Source organism: Stenella coeruleoalba, assembly GCF_951394435.1.
Source record: "Stenella coeruleoalba genome assembly, chromosome: 1".
NCBI lineage: Eukaryota > Metazoa > Chordata > Mammalia > Artiodactyla > Delphinidae > Stenella > Stenella coeruleoalba.
Window position 1 is genome coordinate 183,622,413 of NC_137169.1, and position 21,390 is coordinate 183,643,802.

The window sequence follows — 21,390 nt, forward strand, 5'->3', positions numbered from 1 at the left end:
AATAATCAGAAATAGTGCCATCAGTTTCAGGTGATCAACCACAGGAAACCTAACTTAAAGAGGCCTGTTCAGAGCTCTACATGATAGTAGATGGATCTATTCTAGGAGTCAGCATACATATAAATTTCCAAAATTCAAAAATTTAAGTTGGGAAAGGAAATTTTCTTTGTGCTGATGCACATACATAGGCAGTGATCTTCCAAAGCAGGCTAAACTGACACATGTGAGAAAGCTTTGCTTCCACGGAACACATGGTTACATGTTTCCAATGCCTGGAAGTGCTGCTGCTACTGAAGATCCTTTCCCACGGTAATACACCCTCCACGTTACAACCAAAGGAATATTTTCCACTTGCAACACTGATCATACCACCTCCATTTCCAGACTTAAAAACCTCAAGACTTGCCCTTGCCCAGACGCCAAGATTCCCAACATGGCTTAGAAGGTCCCACACATTCTGATCCCCACCTACTTCCCCATCCTTGTGTCACAGGATGTTCCTTTGTGAGTTCAGAGTTTTGGCTACATTGGCCTTCTTTCTGTCCTATGGACTCCCAACCATCCCTCCGGCCACATTCTTTTCACATAATGTACCCCGTGCACAGAGCACTCTCTCCTCCTGTCTTTGTCTATTTAATTCCTGCTCATTCTTCAAATCTCAGTCATCACCTCTACAAGGCAACCTTCCCCAACCCCGCTGACCAGGTCACTTCCCTCTTTGATATGTTTGAACAGCACATACTCTCTCCTTCAGAGGACTCCTCATAAGTGTGATCTTGCATTTAGCTGTGAGACTCCTTGACTCCTATTTCCCCCACCATTTGGTCAACTCCACATGGGCAAGCTCTCTTTCATATCCCTGGCATACAGCTGGCACAGGGCTTGGCATATAGCAAGGGCACAAGAACACTTTTAATGAGTGGATGACTGGATGGATAGATAAATGAATAAATGAGTAGTAGTTTGGCTATATTGAAAGTACTTCCTACTGTTTAAGTTGTTGACAGTGGTCATTGACTTGCATCACACCATCCACATCCCTTATTCGAGGTCCATACAATCTTATAGGAAGGGAAAGAAGGACATTCTGAAAGTGTGTCTTTTGTGTATCGCCACAGGTTTGGGTTTTGAGATTGACTTGAGGGAGAAAACTGCACTAGAAGCCAAGTGTTTTTCTTAGCTATGACTCTGTCTCTATCAGCCTGTATGCACTAGTTTTGCCACAGTGAATTGTATGTGACCCATTTACTGCTTGCTGGCATCATATTAGCAAGCTCTGCCCATCAATTTCTCCTACCTGAACTTGTTTTGGCAAGTTTAAACTTTTACATACCAAGAGCCTAAAACATTACTTAAGTCAAAATAGGTATTTAACGTGTGGAGAAAGATTTGTGTGAGAGCAAAGCTTTGACCTATGTAGCTATAAGGACATCAATTGTACTGGCAGTCCAATCCAGTTGAGGGGACAAAGGGAGTTCCCCCACGAGGTAGTGGTCAGACTAGTCAATAGCAATAGTGGATGCAAAAAGAGAATGAAATTCTATATTTAAAGCATTGAGGGAAAAGAAAATTGGACTAAGAATTTTATATCAAGTTACATTTTCATTCAAAAATTGTCTTAATAAAAAAGAGGCATACACAGCCTCAGGTTTACCTCATAAAGATATTACCTTGAATATGCTTTTGGAGGAAGTTCTAAATAAGAGAAAATTCTAAATGAGAGAAACCAGGAACTGCTGTAAGAGAGGAGAAAATAAGGTGATCAAAGATCTTGGTAAACTTTACTGTTCTCTTTTGGAAAACCTAGAACTGGAGAAAAGCAAAAAGGGAAGTATCTAATCCAGAACTAAAATTTAGACAACATGATAGATGAACATGGAGACAAATCAATACTTTTTAATGCAAGATAAAAGTATTGAAACATGAAGCAATCAATGAAGATATATGAACATGTGTATGAATGTTATAAGAAAAAAATACAGTATACAACATTTAAGATAGCAGGAGAAAATGCAATCTATTCGCTGCGATGCAGGAAAGGAGAATAAAGAAATTAAAGGAAGCTATGAAAACGAATAAAGATGAATACTCTGGGCTGCTCAAGAATAGTGAATTGGGATTTGGCAGCAGCTTGGGGAAGAGGCAGAAGTAAAAGACATTTTGTTTTGAAGGACAAACCCTCAGTGACCTCAATGTTATTATTCACCTTTTCCATTCTGATCTGATCATCTGTTCTTACACAGCCATTGTGTAATCAAATGAAGCTATTTGGAAAATAGACATTTTGTTTCCCCTGCCCTGGGTCTCAGGGAATGTCTTGAAAGTCTGGCCAGCTCTTAAATCTCAAATCAGGGAGCTGGCTGTCAGAGACAGATGGCGGGCCAGGCTAATAAGCATCACAACAACTGGCGTAAGGTTGCCAAACACAAGGTCTCTCCATGGGGTCTGTTCCCTGTTCTAGGGACTAGATAAATGAGCTGTTTGAAATGTGCAGCAACCGTACTTGTCAACTAGTCACAAAAATTGGGGCCAGAAGAGACAAAAGTCTCTGAGCACTGGAAGTTTATATATTTGACTTTCAGTATACATAGAACCCCAAATATTTGACTTTGATGGTAAATTTGAAATTAGGGAGGATTAGCTTGCATGGGAAGGAATTCACTTCCTAGGTTGGATTAGTTTGTGTGGACATTAATCACTTTCCTCAAATATTCCAATTTCAAAGGGATATATTGAGCTCCCACTTTCCCAAGATAGAATGGTAACAAGGGACACATGTGTTTTCAGCGTGAGAAAATCCTCTGTACTAATTTCCCTCATTGTTTTCCAAATGGAGTACATCTTCCCTGGCTTAATGGAACATTGACTGAGCCTAAAATGCCTCCGTTCTGGAGGAAATGTCCAGTGAGCAGTGAATCTTGATGCTTTCATGTGGGGAAGGAGGCATTTTAATAAAGCCAGTTCCAGGGTCAGAGGGAGGAACATTTCAGAGTGGAATGCCTTCTAGCATTCAACAGGGAGTTCGCATTCATGATTCTTCATTCCCAAGATAAGGAATCGTGAGTGTACACACTCTCTGCCAGCACGCACAATTAGCCCTCTCCAGGGAAAAAAGAAACAAATGAAAGAATATAGAAAGGGAATTTTAGGGCCAACCATTTAATTCCCATTAAACACAAGTTTTCTTAGGTTCTGGGAGCACAGAGTAAATAGCATTCAAACACATTTCTCTAACTTTTTCAAGGTCATAGTTTTCTCAAGAAAATTACTGACTGTCTTATCCTGCCTCCCTAATTTTTTTAGGACTCCTAGGAATTTCTAAATTTTAGGATGAGTACTCTTTCACAAAGTTGTATTAAAAAGTCTTATTAATAGAAAATAGCATATAACATATATATCCAACATACAGTTTGTGTAAAACTGCATGTACACATGAGAGTTCCTTCATAACCTTAGCCTGCAAAACCTATTTATCTTTCCCATAAGTCAGAATTGGAGATGTGTGTATCTTTGTAATTCAGGCCTCATAGTTTTACCTCTTTGAAACTCTATAGAACTTGCTCAATTTAGTCCTCACCACAAAACTGTCATTTCTTCTAAGTGTAAGAAGGATTCCCAGAGGCTTGAACTTTGCTGGCAGAGTGCTGCTTCCTCCACTCAAGGAAGTTCTGCAGTCAATGCTATTCTCAACTTGCCAGGCCTCTAGAGAATGCTCTTTTGCCATGGAAGTTCTTTTCATCAAAAAGACCAATGGCTGGTCCAAACCATGCCCTTCACCTCAACCCAACAGACTAGGGTTGCTGTTAAATTTTCTCTGTACCTCCTGCTATGAAGAATCTTCAAAGGAATCCTGAGAATAAGATCATTCTCTCCAATCTCTCACTTCTTGGCATGACTCTCCTCTTTCCTATCATCTGTATTCACATCTGAATAGCCACAACTATCCAGAGGATTCAGGAGAACTCTCTGAATTTCCTGGGAAATTGAGGAAAGTGTGTATATAACTAGCAGCTTTTGAGCATGTACTCTGTTCAGACACCATTTTTAGTGCTTACATGTAGGAAGACTCACAACAGCCTTAAGAAGCAAGGACTGGTTTTATTCAGTTTTACAGATAAGGAAATTAAGGCTTCAAGAAGTTAAATAACTTGTCTGCAGTCATAGTGCTAGTATATTTAGAGCCAGGATTTGAGCGTCCACACTATGTCCAGGAGTTACTTCAGTGTGCACATCTGGCCACTGCCAAGTCAAGTTACAACTTGATCCTTTTGCAAGGTTATAAATGCCTGACTCAGAGTATCTTAAATCATGCCTTTCTAGAAAATGATACAATACTTGATATTACTTTTCCATTCAGTCCCTATCTCTCCCACAAAGAAAGAAAATTTAACAATAAACAATACATTAAGATCCAAACAAACTTAGAACACAGTCTTACAAATAAGCCCACTTTAAAGATGGAATGAAGAAAGGCCAAACAGAGCAGTGAGGAAAACAGTAGTTTCCTAGCTTCTAGAGTCCCACAGGTCATCACAACACACAAAAAAGGTGCATACCCTTATTTCACTGCTGCTTTTGAGGAGTTTTACTAAGTGCCAGTCAAGGAACTGTGAGCACTGATACAACCTACATTTTTGCATGTCAATAGCGCTAATAATATCAGTAATAGTAATCCAAATTTCACTGGGTTTTGCTGCCATATACTCACAGAGGCCTTCAATCCTGTGAATGAAAGACCTGCTTAAGAAAAGTGTTTGCTTTTTAATTTTCTCTAACAATATAATGTTTTAAAAAGCAAAATTTTGAGAAGTAAAACCTTTGGAGAACAAAGGAAAGCCAAAACTGGAACTTATTCTGGTGAAATGAAGAGTGATTTCCTTCTGGGAGCAAAACACAGTAACTTTCCAGAGACGCATGCATTTAATTTATATCGGTTATGTCTTCATTGATCTGTGTATCTTCACAATCATTTATATGAGGTACACACTTAGGGTGAAATCAACTCTCAGAGGGACTCCCTTTGAAGGGAGGATATCTGCTCTTATTGTCTCTAGAGAGTCAGTAAAGCCAATAATTAAAGGATGATGTGCCCCAAATTCAAAAGGCTCCTGTTTATCCAAGTGGGAATGATTTTAGGATCTTGCTCTTTATCTCGGGAATGCTTAGATTCACACACATCTGAAAGGAAATTATGTAATTCACTTCAATTTCTTTTTTTGTTTTTTTTTTCTGTGGTACGCGGGCTTCTCACTGTTGTGGCCTCTCCCGTTGCGGAGCACAGGCTCCGGATGCACAGGCTCAGCGGCCATGGCTCACGGGCCCAGCAGCTCCGCGGCATGTGGGATCTTCCCGGACCGGGCCACGAACCCGTGTCCCCTGTATTGGCAGGCGGACTCTCAACCACTGCGCCACCAGGGAAGCCCTCAATCTCTTTTTAACAATATCAATTTCTTCAGTCTGCCCTGAGGATTATATAAACTGAAAGCCCACAGTTGGCTGTGTTGATGCTCACAAGCTCTTTGGCGACTCGGCAAGGGAAACTTGCCACCACTGTTGCAATAAAAGGAGAGTCAGAAGATGTAAATCACTAACTCTGAAGAAAGACAGAAACTCCATGGGATTTATCTTGGTTGAGAAGAACCAGATTTACTGAAATAGAGTTTACAAGTATGCATATTTTAATTAATTTAAAAAAGCCTAACAGGTTTTCCTATAAAGAAGCATTTGTATTTAGGGTATCCCCTTGGCAAAGTCATGCTCCAAAGAGCCCAAGGGAAGTGGACCCAAGTGAAATGGTTTGGACGTAGGCTGTAAAAGGGAAAGGTGGAGAAGAGAGAGAGAATCAAAGCTATGAAAATGAATTTAGATGGAGCGGAGTGGAGGATGTGGAGGGAGGAAAACCTGCTGCTTTGAGGGAAGTCATAGTCAAGGCAGGGAGGTTAGAGCAGATTTATATGTGTTCCCTGTACTCTGATGGTTCATACCCATGTGTTCTCCAAAATCCCAGGAGAGGAACACAGAGACAGGTTCACCCCAGGAAAACTCCAAACCCAGTTCCCTAGCCTCATTATGGCTTTTAGCATTTCCCACTTCAACCAGAAAAGCCTGACTCAATTTGAATTCCACTGAAACAGATTTCTCTTAACCTGCCACCTAGGCATGTACCCTCAAGTATTCAAAACCTTAAAGAATTAAAAAAATTTTTCTCTCTGATGGCGGTAAGTCAACTTTCCTAGCTTCACATTTTAGTTCTACCACATTCCTCAAATTCCATTCTGCTGATTGTTCATATCCAAAACTGTGCCCCTTGGTGTGCTTATTCTAATGCTCAGACGATCTGTGGGCTCAGCCTGTGTTTCCCCTGGCAGAAAATGATGGAATGAATCTCAGAGCTGGAAAAGACCTTGAAAGATATCTGTTTCTTGGTTCAGCCCTGTTATCAGACAAACTAACACCTAGCCCAATCTAGGCAAACGTGTGTTTAAAATGAGGGACAGAAAATATGTTTAAAATGAGGGACAGAAAATGATGCCAGTTGGACTGTTGCCCCAACTACTTTGTTTACTATCAAAGTACATCTGACAGCACTTCTCTCATGCTGCTGCTTCTTCCTGGTCTTGCTCTCCATCGGATCACCAAGGTTATAACTGCCCCACCTGGGGCTTGAAATCACAAGCCACCAAGCCTTGTCCTCACATTCTTTCCTCCCTTCCTCTGAGCCTTGAAGGGTGGGCTCAGGATATCATCCTCCTTACAACTCTTCTAATACCCCTAGAGGACAAGGTCAAAAATCAAGTACTGCTTCCGTGAGGTGGAAAATCCCATTTTCACCAGTTGATTTTTTGACCTAGTTATGGCTACAAGCAGCTACACATTAAGAGCAGCGTATATCTACAATATTCCATAGTTTTACATTAGCTTTATGAAACTTAGCAGGAAGCATAAACTGATTTCAAATTAAAATCCAGACTCTCAGATCCTCCTCTTTGTATTTCAAATTTCATCATTCATGTTTTTTTCCCCTGCTTTGTTTTGTTTTCATATGGAAATGTTTGAAAATAGATAACCTTGTATTTACGGTCTATGACACAATAAATGGACAAAAAAATCTTATTGATGGCCTAAAATGTTTTTAAATAAGATTCCTCGTATATAAATTCAGGTCAGAATCTCTGAATGCCATGTGAGAAGGATGGAAACTGACATTTTAATTTATAAGATTTTTTTAAACCAGACTAGTGCTTTAATTGTTTTAAGTTGATTAATCTTGAGTTGGAATTAATTAGCCTGACATTAATCAAAGGAATCTTCCATTAACAGGCCAACTCCTCTTTAAATGAATATGAAACTCTAGTTTTGTAAATTTGTAGCAAGACCTCTGCTTCAGACTTAGCACAGACTAGGAATTCTATTAAAAAGTGTTTGTTGACTGGCTGATTGTTTAAGGAATAAGTTTTGCCCTTCCAATTTCCATGAAAATGACTTGAGAAGTTTCCATAATGTTTTAGTTTCCATTTTTCTTCCTTCTCTTTATCTAACTTATTCTCAGAACTGAATAGAGGTTTATCCACTGGCATTAAAAAAAATCAGCCTCTTTACTAATAAGCTTGATTTTTTTTTAATAATAAGTGTAACTTTTCTCTTTCCCATATGATAAACGCATGCTAATGTTTGTAAAAGCTCTTAATTCTGTAGAAGGAGGTAACGATTGAGTCAATATACTACCTTTTACTAAATTAATCATAATCCATTTTATTCAAATTGGACACCTATAAAATGATGACATTTGGCCTCTGAAATAGCTTGACAATGGATCTTGAATGGCGGCTGGGGGAGGGGAGGGGTTCCCACACTTGGAGGGGCCCACTCATGGTGAGGGAATCAGCAGAGATGGGGAGAGATCTTAGGAAGATTGGGGAATCAGAGAGGAATGCAGCCAGCATCTCCCCCACCCACTAGGGCCCTGACAAGCCTTCTGGGGTCCTGGGCCTGAACCTCCACCCTCCGGGGCCACCTCCAGCTGCCCAGGTCCTGAGCCTAACCTCCGCCACCCCTCCCCCCCCGAGACCTTTTCTGGCTGCGTGGGCCCTGGGCCTAAGCCCCCCTCCCCCACTAAGGCCTCTTCTGGCCTTTTTGTGTGTGTGTGTAGTTCTTTTTTGCTTTGTTGTTTCATTTTTATTTTTTCTAATATATTTTTTATTATTCTAATTTTACTTTATTTTTTATTCTTTGTTATTGTTCTCCTTTCTGTTTGTTCCCTTTTTTTTTTTTTGCTGTGCTGCATGGCTTGCATGGTCTTGGTTCCCAGGGCAGGGATTGGGCCTGAGTTCCTGTGGTGAGAGTGCCAAGTCCAAGCCACTGGATTAACAGAGAACTTCAGGCCCCAGGGAATATTAATCGGTGTTAGCTCTCCCAGAGGTCCTCAGCTCAGCACAAAGACCTGGCTCCAACAAACTGCCTGAAAACTCCAGTGCTGGATGCCTCAGGCCAAACAACCAGCAAGAGAGGAACATAGCCCAACCCATCAAAAAAAATATGTTACAGATGAAGGAGCAGACCAAGTAAATGAAGAGGAAATAGGCCATCTACCTGAAAAAGAATTCAGAGTAATGATAGTAAAGATGATCCAACACCTTGGAAATAGAATGGAGGCATATATTGAGAATATAAAAGACATGTTTAACAAGGACCTAGAAAAATTAAAGAACAAACAGTGATGAAAAACACAAAAGTGAAATGAAAAATACACTAGAAGGAATCAATAGTAGAATAACTGAGTCAGAAGAACGAATAAGTGAGCTGGAAGATAGAATGGTGAAAATCACTGCCAAGGAGCAGAATAAAGAAAAAAGGAATGAAAAGAAATGAGGACAGTCTCACAGACCACTGGGACAACGCTAAATGTACCGACATTTGAATTATAGGGGTCCCAGAACAAGAAGAGAGAGAGAGAAAGGGTTTGAGAAAATATTTGAAGAGATTAGAGATGAAAACTTCCCTAACATGGGAAAGGAAATAGTCACCCAAGTCCAGGAAGTGCAGAGAGTCACATACAGGGTAAACCCAAGGAGAAACATGCCAAAACATAATAATCAAACTAACAAAAAATTAAATTCAAAGAAAAATTATTAAAAACAGCAAAGCGGGCTTCCCTGGTGGCACAGTGGTTGAGAGTCCTCCTGCCAATGCAGGGGACACTGGTTCGTGCCCCAGTCTGGGAAGATTCCACATGCCACGGAGCGGCTAGGCCCGTGAGCCATGGCCGCTGAGCCTGCGTGTCTGGAGCCTGTGCTCTGCAATGGGAGAAGCCACAGCAGTGAGAGGCCCGCGTACCGCAAAAAAAAAAAAAAAAAAAAAAAAACCAGCAAAGGGAAAGCAACAAATAACATACAAGGTAATGCCATTAAGGTTGTCAGCTGATTTCTCAGCAGAACCTCTGCAGGCCAGGTGGGAGTAGCAAGATATATTTAAAGTGATGAAAGGGAAAAACCTACAACCAAGATTACGATACCCAGAAAGGATCTCATTCAGATTTGACAGAGAAATCAAAAGCTTTACAGACAAGCAAAAACTAAGAGAATTCAGCACCTCCAAACCAGCTTTACAACAAATGCTAAGGAACTTCTCTAGGTGGGAAACACAAGAGAAGAAAAAAAGCACAAAAACAAACCCAAAATAATTAAGAAAATGGTAATAGGAACATACATATCGATAATTACCTTGAATGAAAATGGAATAAATGCTCCAACCAAAAGACACAGACTGGCTGAATGGATGCAAAAATAAGACCTGTACATATGCTGTCTACAAGAGACCCACTTCAGACCTAGGAACATGTACAGACTGAAAGTGGGGGGATGGAAAAAGATATTCCATGCAAATGGAAATCTAAAGAAAGCTGGAGTAGCAATACTCATATCAGATAAAACAGACTTTAAATAAAGACTGTTACAAGAGACAAAGAAGGACACTACATAATGATCAAGGGATCAATCCAAGAAGAAGATATAACAATTGTAAATATTTATGCATCCAATATAGGAGCATCTCAATACATAAGGCAAAAGCTAACAGCCATAAAAGGGGAAATCGACAGTAACACAATAATAGTAGGAGACTTTAACACCCCACTTACACCAATGGATAGATCATCCAGACATAAAACAAACAAGGAAATGCAAGCTTTAAATGACACTATCGGCCAAATAGATACAATTGATATTTATAGGACATTCCACTCAAAAGCAGCAGAATACACTTTCTTCTCAAGTGCACATGGAACATTCTCCAGGTTAGATCACATCTTGGGTCACAAATCAAGCACTGGTAAATTTAAGAAAATTGAAATCATATCAGGCATCTTTTCTGACTATATGCTATAAGATTAGAAATAAATTACAGAAAAAAACTGTAAAAAATATAAACACATGGAGGCTAAACGATATAATACTAAATAACCAAGAGATCACTGAAGAAATCAAAGAGGAAATCAAAAAATTCACAGACACAAATGACAATGAAAACTCGATGATCCAAAATCTATGGGAGGCAGCAAAAGAAGTTCTAAGTGGGAAGTTTATAGCTATAAAAGCCTACCTTAAGAAACAAGAAACATCTCAAATAAACAACCTAAACTTACACCTAAAGCAATTAGAGAAAGAAGAGCAACAAAACACCAAAGTTAGCAGAAGGAAAGAAATCATAAAGATAAGATCAGAAATAAATGAAAAAGAAATGAAAGAAACGATAGCAAAGAACAACAAAACTAAACGCTGGTTCTTTGAGAAGATAAACAAAATTGATAACCTTTAGCTAGACTCATCAAGAAAAAAGGGAGAGGATTCAAATCAATAAAATTAGAAATGAAAAAGGAGAAATTACAGCTGATACCCTAGAAATACAAAGGATCATAAGCGACTACTACAAGCAGCAATATGCCAAAAAATGGACAACCTGGAAGAAATGGAAAAATTCTTAGAAAGGTACAACCTTCCAAGACTGAACCAGGAAGAAATATAAAGAGACAAATCACAAGTAATAAAATTGAAACTGTAATTAAAATCTTTCAACAAACAAAAGTCCAGGACCTGATGGCTTCACACGGGAATTATATCAAACATTTAGAGAAGAGCTAACACCCACCCTTCTCAAACTCTTCCAAAAACTGCACAGGAAGGAATACTCCCAAGCTCAATCCATGAGGCCACCATCACCCTGATACCAAAACCAGACAAAGATATCACAGAAAAAGAAAATTACAGGCCAATATCACTGATGAACATAGATGCAAAAATCCTCAAAAAAATACTAGCAAACTCAATCCAACAACACATTAAAAGGATCATACACTATGATCAAGTGGGATTTATTCCAGGGATGTAAGGATTCTTCAATACATGCAAATAAATCAATGTGATACACCATATTAACAAATTAGAGAATAAAAACCATATGATCATCTCAATAGATGCAGAAAAAGCTTTTGACAAAATTCAACACCCATTCCTGATTAAAAACTCTCCAGAAAGTGGACAGAGTGGGAACCTACCTCAACATAATATAGGCCACATATGACAAACCCACAGCAAACATCATTCTCAATGGTGAAAAACTGAAAGCATTTCCTCTAAGATCAGGAACAAAACACAGATGTCCACTCTCACCACTATTATTCAACACAGTTTTGGAAGTCCTAACCACAGCAGTCAGAGAAGAAAAAGAAATAAAAGGAATACAAATTGGAAAAGAAGAAGCAAAACTGTCACTGTTTTCAGATGACATGATACTATACATAGAGAATCCTAAAGATGCCATGAGAAAACTACTAGAGCTAATCAGTGAATTTAGTAAAGTCACAGGATACAAAATTAATATATAGAAATATCTTGCATTCCTATGCACTAACAATGAAAGATCAGAAAGGGAAATTAATGAAACAACCCCATTTACTACTGCACCAAAAAGAATAAAATACCTAGGAATTAACCTACCTAAGGAGGCAAAAGACCTGTATGCAGAAAACTGTAAGATACTGATGAAAGAAATTAAAGATGACACAAACAGATGGAGAGATATACCATATTCTTGGATTGGAAGAATCAACATTACAGATTCAATACAATCCCTAACAAATCACCAGTGGCATTTTTCACAGAACTAGAACAAAATATTTTACAATTTGTGTGGAAACACAAAAGACCCTGAATAGCCAAAGCAATCTTGAGAAAGGAAAATGGAGCTGGAGGAATCAGGCTCCCTGACTTCAGACTATACACAAATCTACAGTAATCAAAACAGTATGCTTCTGGCATGAAAACAGAAATATAGATCAATGGAAAAGGACAGAAAGTCCAGAAATAAACCCACACACCTATGGACAACTAATCTATGATAAAGGAGGCAAGAATATACAATGGAGAAAAGACAGCATCTTCAATAAGTGGTGCTGGGAAAACTGGACAGCTACATGTAAAAGAATGAGATTAGAACACTCCCTAACACCATACACAAAAATAAACTCAAAATGGATTAAAAACCTAAAGGTAAGACTAGACACTATAAAACTCTTAGAGGAAAACATAGGAAAAATACTCTTTGACATAAATCAGAGCAAGATCTTTTTTGACTCACCTCCTAGATTAAAGAAAAAAAAAACAAAAATAAACAAATGGGACCTAATTAAACTTAAAAGCTTTTGCACAGCAAAGAAAACCATAAATGAGATGAAAAGGCAACACTCAGAATGGGAGAAAATATTTGCAAACAAAGCAACTGACAAGGGATTAATTTCCAAAATATAGAAGCAGCTCATGCAGCTCAATATATAAAAAACAAACAACCCAATCAAAAAATGGGTAGAAGACCTAAATAGACATTTCTCCAAAGAAAACATACAGATGGCTAAGAGGCACATGAAAAGATGCCCAACATCGCTAATTATTAGAGAAATGCAAATCAAAACTACAATGTGCTATCACTTCACACCAGTCAGAATGGCCATCATCAGAAAATCTACAAACAATAAATGCTGGAGGGCTTCCCTGGTGGCGCAGTGGTTGAGAGTCTGCCTGCTGATGCAGGGGACGTGGGTTCGTCCCCTGGTCCGGGAAGATCCCACATGCTGCAGAGCGGCTGGGCCCGTGAGCCATGGCCGCTGAGCCTGCGCGTCTGGAGCCTGTGCTCCACAATGGGAGAGGCCACAACAGTGAGAGGCTCGCGTACCACACACACAAAAAATAATAATAATAAAAAAAAATAATAATAAATGCTGGAGAGGGTGTGGAGAAAAGCGAAGCCTCTTGCACTCTTGGTGGGAATGTAAATTGATACAGCAAATCTGGAGAACAGTATGGAGGTTCCTTAAAAAATTAAAAATAGAATTACCATATGACCCAGCAATCCTACTACTGGGCATATACCCTGAGAAAACCATAATTCAAAAAGATACATGTAGCCCAATGTTCACTGCAGTACTATTTACAATAGTCAGGTCATGGAAGCAACCTAAATGCCCACTGACAGACGAATGGATAAGAAGATGTGGTACATATATACAATGGAATATTACTCAGCCATAAAAAGGAATGAAATTGGGTCATTTGTAGAGACGTGCATGGACCTAGAAACTGTCATACAGAGTGAAGTAAGTCAGAAAAACAAATATCATATATTAATGCATATATGTGGAACCTAGAAAAATGGTACAAATGAACTGGTTTGCAAGGCAGAAATAGAGACACAGATGTAGAGAACAAACTTACGGACACCAAGGGGGAATGTGGGGGGCAGGGTGAGATGAACTGGGAGATTGGAATTGATATTGAGATAGATATATATATACATACACACACACACACTAATATGTATAAAATAGATAACTAATTAAAAAAATAATAGGATAATCTATGTCCCTATAGTCCCTATGATTTACATCATGAATCTTACTTTTGTTTTTTTCGGTATAAGTCAATTTTATAATTTCCACTAAACTGGATATCTGTCACTCAAAATAGTCCCTGGTTCTTTATTCACTGATAAGTCAAACATCAATAATTGCTGCTTCCATTCCTAGAAAGTAAGAGGGGGGACATGAAGTCATCTCAAGGCATATCTTAAGAAAACAGGCAAGTCCGGGAGTTGGCCTCTGTCTTTTGCAATATTGGAGGGTGTCACAATCGTTAGCATAGACTGCTAGGAGAATACGTTTCCACAACATCATGTAGCCCCGGCTAAGATTCACCATGGTAGGTTCAAACTTTTTTGAGAAGAAAAATATTATCGATAGAGGTGAAATTTTTTGTGCAGCCCACTCCAATGAAGATAGGTTGATGAGATTTATCATTTCTGTGGAAATTGTTCTATATATCAGCAATAGCAATAATAGTAATAGTAATAATAACTAACACAAGCATTGCTTACAATGTGCCCAACACTATTCTAAGCACTTTCTATGTATTCAGTCATATGATCTCTCCATCCAAGAAGTTAAGTTTCGCTGTCATTTCCATTTTATTGATGAGGAAACTGAAACTCAGAAAACTTCTGTAATTTGCCCAAGGTCACATAAGTAGAAGAGCCAGAAGCTCTAAAAAAAAGAAATATATATATATGGTAATATTTTTAATGTTTTTAATGTTATATAAGCGGTATGTTGAATGCATCCTTTATAACTTCCTTTGTAACTATTATACCTTTTATGTTTATTCATGTTAATATGCATAGCTCTTATTCATTCATTTAATTGCCACACAATACTACATGTGGAATATATGGCTATTCCACATTATACTGATCTATTCTCCTATTCTTGGCCCTGTGGTGATTTATAAATTTTCCCTATTATAAAAAATATTGTATTAAATGTAAAATATATAAAAATTTGTGTGGAAACACAAAAGACCCCAAATAGCCAGAACAATCTTGAGAAAGAATGGAGCTGGAGGGATCATGCTCCTTGGCTTCAGACTATACTACAGAGCTACAGTAATCAAGACAGTATGGTACTGGCACAAAAACAAACACATAGATCAATGGAACAGAATAGAAAGCCCAGAAATAAACCTATGCACTTATGGTCAATTAATCTACGACAAAGGAAGCAAGAATATACAATGGAGAAAAGGCAGTCTCTTCAATAAGTGGTGCTGGGAAAACTAGACAGCTACATGTAGAAGAATGAAATTAGAACATTCTCTAACATCATACACAAAAATGAACTCACAATGGATTAAAGACCTAAATGTAAGATGAGATACTGTAAAACTCCTAGTGGAGTTTTACATATGCAGAACACTCTTTGACATAAATTGCAGCAATATTTTTTTGGATCTGTCTCCTAGAGTAATAGAAATAAAAGCAAAAATAAACAAATGGGACCTAATTAAACTTAAAAGCTGCTGTGGCTATTTCCAGTTCCAGGTCTTATGAAACTGGCAGCTTCCATTTTTTGTCTCTTAGGCTTCTGAGTTTTTGAACCCAGCCACTATGCAACCCATAGAGCAGCCCAAGTGGGAAGGGAACAGAGATCCCCTGCCTTCTGCCCCTGCTGAGCTCCCAGCCAACAGCTATCACTAACTGGACAGCCATGAGAGTGAGCCACCTTACAAGTGGATCCCCAGCTCCCAGGAAGCCTCAGCTGATGCCACATGGAGCAGAGACAAGCCTTCCCCACGAAGGCCTGGCCTGTCCAAATTGCAGTTTCATGAGTTACATAATTGATTGTTGGTTGAAGCCACTGGGTTTGACACACCTAAGCTTCCTTTCCTCTAAAGTTCTTCTATGAATCTATACATATTTTATGGCTAACTTCCTGGTTTTAAGATGAGAGCCAATCCTTGTTAGTTGTATATATATCATGCCTGATTTCTCCAACAGTTACCTCATTATAGTAAGAGCCTTCCGTAGATCTTCCCAAATTAGACAAGTGACTTAACATCGAATAAGACATTTCTTTCTTTTTAAGGTGGATTCAGCATGGGACTACATGTGTCCTTGGAATTTAGCTGAATGAACACAATACATCCCAGCTTCTTTATGTTTTCATTAACTACATTGAGTCCACACTGAACTAAGTAACATTTATACTTTACACTTTGTCTAATGCTTAGAAACCCCCAAAGTTCTTTTTTAGTAGGTTTTTAGGAAATAGAGAAGACACATATATTCACCTCAACTAGAGAGAAACAGGCCTTGAGTGGAGGGGCGGTTAGCATGTTTAAAAGAGAAGAATGGTTATTCTCCTTCTCTGCTTTTACTTACCACTTCCAGTAAACTCACACAATCCCTTTCCTTTACCCCCATTTCTACATAAGAAAATGAGGAAAAGAAAATAAAAGAAGGTAAGAAGAGAGGGGGTAGAATATCCCAGAGACCATATTTACATTTTTACAGCACTTTAAACTTTTTAAAAAGTGAAATTCCTGTAAAGTAGATAGTAGAATCCTCATTTTGGGGCCTGTGAAAATTAGTGAATCGCACAATATCTTGTACTTTGTGACAGCATACATCCTGGTCTCTGAGTAAACCCAGGGATTATTTCATTAATTCTAACATCATGCCCTTAGAGTGGGGAGGATGATGCAGACCAGCCACCACCGGGGCCCCGAGGAAGATGTCCAAGGATGCAGAGGCTGAACTTCCAAAGTCAACACTCAGCTCTTCCCTCTTGGAAGTTCCTAATCTCATACACTGATGTTTCCTGTTCTCCCCCAGACCACACTTCAATCTCCTGCCTTAATCCTTCTAGGGTTTAGGAATAGGGTTTAAAGAGGAGCACAGAGACTCCCCCTACTCCTTCATGGAGCTGGGGGTGAGGGAGACAGGATTGGTGTCTTGTCAGGAAACATATTATAGTTTCTTTTTTTTTTAAAGATCGGTTTTATTTATTTTTATTTATTTATTTTTTGCCATATCACAGGGCATATGGGATCTTAGCTCCCTGACCAGGGATCAAACCCAGGCCCCGTGCATTAGAAGCATGAAGTCTTAACCACTGGACACCCAGGGAAGTCCCTGTATCTTCTTTTGTTATGTTCATTTGTTTTGTTTTGTTGCTTAACAGAGGAGGAGAGAGAGGATCACTTGGAGGTATAGAACTCTCTTGTACCTCTCCTCTGCTCTCATACCCTCATGAAACCAGAAGGACAAAGACGAGCTACTCAAACCATAATGAGATAGCTTCGAGATGGCGGAGGAATAAGTCGTGAAGATCACCTTCCTCTCCACAAATACATCAAAAATATATCTACATGTGGAACAACTCCTACAGAACACCTACTGAACTCTGGAAGAAGACCTCAGACTTCCCAAAAGGCAACAAACTCCCCACGTACCTGGGTAGGGCAAAAGAAAAAAGAAACAACAGAGACAAAAGAAGAGGGATGGGACTGGCACCTCTGGGACGGAGCTGTGAAGGAGGAAAAGCTTCCACACACTAGGAAGCCCCTTCACTGGTGGAGACAGCGGGTGCGTTGGTGGGAAGCTTTGGAGCCACGGAGGAGAACACAGCAATAGGGGTGCAGAGGGCAAAGCAGAGAGATTCCTGCACAGAGGATCGGTGCCAACCAGCACTCACCAGCCTGAGAGGCTTGTCTGCTCACCCACCAGGGTGGGTGGGGGCTGGAGCTGAGGCTCTGGCTTCGGAGGTCAGATCCCAGGGAGAGGACTGGGATTGGCTGCGTGAACACAGCCTGAAGGGGGCAAGTGTGCCACAGCTAGCCGGGAGGGAGTCCGGGAAAAGTCTGGACCTGCCTAAGAGGCGAGAGACCATTGATTCGGGGTGTGCAAGGAGAGGGGATTCAGAGAACCACCTAAATGAGCTCCAGAGATGGGCATGTGATGCTAAGGCTGCTGCTGCAGCCACCAAGAATCCTATGTGAAAGCACAGGTCACTATCCACACCTCCCCTCCCGGGAGCCTGTGCAGCCTGTCACTGCCAGGGTCCTGTGATCCAGGGACAACTTCCCAAGGAGAACACATGGCATGCCTCAGGCTGTTGCAACAATCACGCCAGCCTCTGCCAACGCAGGCTCATGCTGCATTCCATACCCCTGCCTCCCTCTGGCCTGAGTGAGCCAGAGCCCCCTAATCAGCCATTACTTTAACCCTGTCCTGTCTGGGCAGTGAAGAGATGCCCTCAGGCGACCTACATGCAGAGTCAGGGCCAAATCCAAAGCTGAACCCCAGGAGCTCTGCAAACAAAGAGAAACAGAAATCTCTCCATGCAGCCTCAGGAGCAGTGGATTAAATCTCCACAATCAAAATGGTGTACCCTGCATCTCTGGAATACCTGAATAGACAACGAATCTTCCCAAAATTGAGGCGGTAGACTTTGGGATCAACTGTAGACTTGGGGTTTGCTTTCTGCATCTATTTTGTTTGTGGTTTTATGTTTATCTTAGTTTAGTATTTAGAGCATATTATAATTGGTAGATTTATTTATTGATTTGGTTGCTCTCTTCCTTTTTTTTTTTTAATATATATATTCTTCCTTTTCCTCTTTTTGTGAGTGTGTATATGTATGCTTCTTTGTGTGATTCTGTCTGCATAGCTTTGCTTTTACCATTTGTCCTAGGGTTCTGTCTGTCCTTTTTTTTTTTTAAGTATAGTTTTTAGCACTTGTTATCCTTGGTGGATTTGTTTTTTGCTTTGGTTGCTCTCTATTTCTTTTGTTTATTATTTTTTTACTTTAAATAATATTTTTTACATTTTATTTTAATAACTTTCCTTTCTTCCTTTCTTTCTTTCTTCCTTCCTTCCTTCCTTCCTCCCTTCTTTCTTTCTTTCTCTCTCTCTCTCTCTCTCCCTCCCTCCTCCTTTATTTCTCTCTTTCTCTCTCCCCCTCCCTCCCACCCTCCCTCCTTTCTTTCTTTCTTTCTTTCTCTCTCTCTCCTTTCTTTCTTTCTTTCTTTTTTCTTTCTCTCTTTCTGTCTTTTTCTCTCTCCCTCTCTCCCTCCCTTCTTTCTTTCTCTCTTTCTCCCTCCCTCCCTTCTTTCTTTCTTTCTCTCTCTCCCTCCCTCCTTTCTTTCTCTTCTTTCTTTTTCTTTCTTTCTCTCTCTCTCTCCCCCCCTCCCTCCCTCCTTTCTTTCTTTCTCTCTCGCTCTCTCTCTCTCCCTCCCTTTTCTTCTTAACTAGGGGGCTAAGAGAGTCATGGTGCTGCAGCTGGGGGGCAGGCCCAAGCCTTTGAGGTGGGAGAGCCAAGTTCAGGACACTGGTCCAGCAGAGACCTCCCCATCTCATGTAATATAAAATGGTGAAAGCTCTCTCAGACATCTCCATCTCAACGATAGGACCGAACTCCACTCAACGACCAGCAAGCTACAGTGCTGGACACCATATGCCAAACAACTAGCAAGACAGGTACACAGACCCACCCATTAGCAGGGAGGCTGCCAAAAATCATAATAAGTTCACAGACACCCCAAAACACACCACCGGACGTGATCCTGCCCACCAGAATGATACAGCCTCATCCACCAACACAAGTACCAGTCCCCTCCACCAGGAAGCCTACACAATCCACTGAACCAACCTTACCCACTGGGGGAAGACACCAAAAACAAGGGGAACTACGAAACTGCAGCCTGCGAAAAGGAGACCCCAAACACAGTAAGTTAAGCAAAATGAGAAGACAGAAACACACAGCAGATGAAGGAGCAAGGTAAAAACCCACCAGACCTAACAAATGAAGAGAAAATAAGCAGTCTACCTGAAAAAGAATTCAGACTAATGATAGTAAAGATGATCCAAAATCTTGGAGATAGAATGAATAAAATACAAGAAACACTAAACAAGGACCTAGAACTAAAGAGCAAACAAACAATGATGAACAACAAAATAAATGATAACAAAATCTCTCTAGAAGGAATCAATAGCAGAATAAGAGAGGCAGAAGAATGGATAAGTGACCTGGAAGATAAAATAGTGGAAATAACTACTGCAGAGCAGAATAAAGAATGAAAAGAACTGAGGACAGTCTCAGAGACTTCTGGGACAACATTAAATACACCAACATTCGAATTAAAGGGGTCCCAGAAGAAGAGAAAAAGAAAGGGACTGAGAAAATATTGGAAGAGATTATAGTTGAAGACTTCCCTACTATGGGAAAGGAAATAGTCAATCAAGCCCAGGAAGCACAGAGAGTCCCATAGGACAAAATGCAAGGAGAAACAGGCCAAGACACATATTAATCAAACTACCAAAAATTAAATACGAAGAAAAAATATTAAAAGCAGCAAGGGAAAAGCAACAAACAACATGCAATGGAATCCACATAAGGTTAACAGCGGGTCTTTGAGCAGAAACACTGCAAGCTAGAAGGGAGTGTCAGGACATATTTAAAGTGATGAAAGAGAAAAACCTACACCAAGATCACTCTACCCCGCAAGGATCTCATTCAGATTTGATGGAGAAATTAAAACCTTTACAGACAAGCAAAACCTAAGAGAATTCATCACCACCAAACCAGCTTTACAGCAAATCCTAAACGAGCTTCTCTAGGCAGGAAACACAAGAGAAGGAAAAGATCTACAATAACAAACCCAAAACAATTAAGAAAATAGTAATAGGAACACACATATCAATAACTAACTTAAATGTAAATGGATTAAATGCTGCAACCAAAAGACATAGACTGGCTGAATGGATACAACAACATGATCCATATATATGCTGTCTATAAGAGACCCAGTTTAGACAGGGACACATACAGATTGAAAGTGATGGGATGGAAAAAGATATTCCATGCAAATGGAAATCAAAAGAAAGCTGGAGTAGCAATTCTCATGTCAGAAAAACACAGACTTCAAAATAAAGACTATTACAAGAGACAAGGAAGGACACTACATAATGATCAAGGGATCAATCCAAGAAGAAGATATAAAAATTGTAAATATTTATGCACCCACCATAGGAGCACCTCAATATATAGGCAAATGCTAATAGCCATAAAAGGGGAAATCGACAGTAACACAATCATAGTAGGGGACTTTAACACCCCACTTTCATCAATGGACAGATCATCCAAAATGAAAATAAATAAGGAAACACAAGCTTTAAATGATACTTTAAACAGGATGAACTTAATTGATATTTATAGGACATTCTATCCAAACAACACAATACACTTTCTTCTCAAGTGCTCATGGAACATTCTCCAGGATATATCATATATTGGGTCACATCAAGCCTTGGTAAATTTAAGAAAATTGAGATTGTATCAAGTATCTTTTCTGACCACAATGCTATGATTCTAGATATCAATTACAGGAAAATACATGTGAAAAATACAAACAAATGGAGGCTAAATAATACACTACTAAATAACCAAGAGATCACTGAAGAAATCAAAGAGGAAATCAAAAAATACCTAGAAACAAAATGAAAACAGGATGA

General features: G+C 39.6%; 1 long non-coding RNA gene across 1 annotated transcript in view; it reads right to left on the reverse strand.

The window, feature by feature from the left end:
* The window catches only part of LOC307182846, a 251,859-nt gene that overhangs the window by 53,578 nt on the left and 176,891 nt on the right, over positions 1-21,390 (reverse strand). The gene's annotated exons all lie outside the window — the stretch shown is intronic.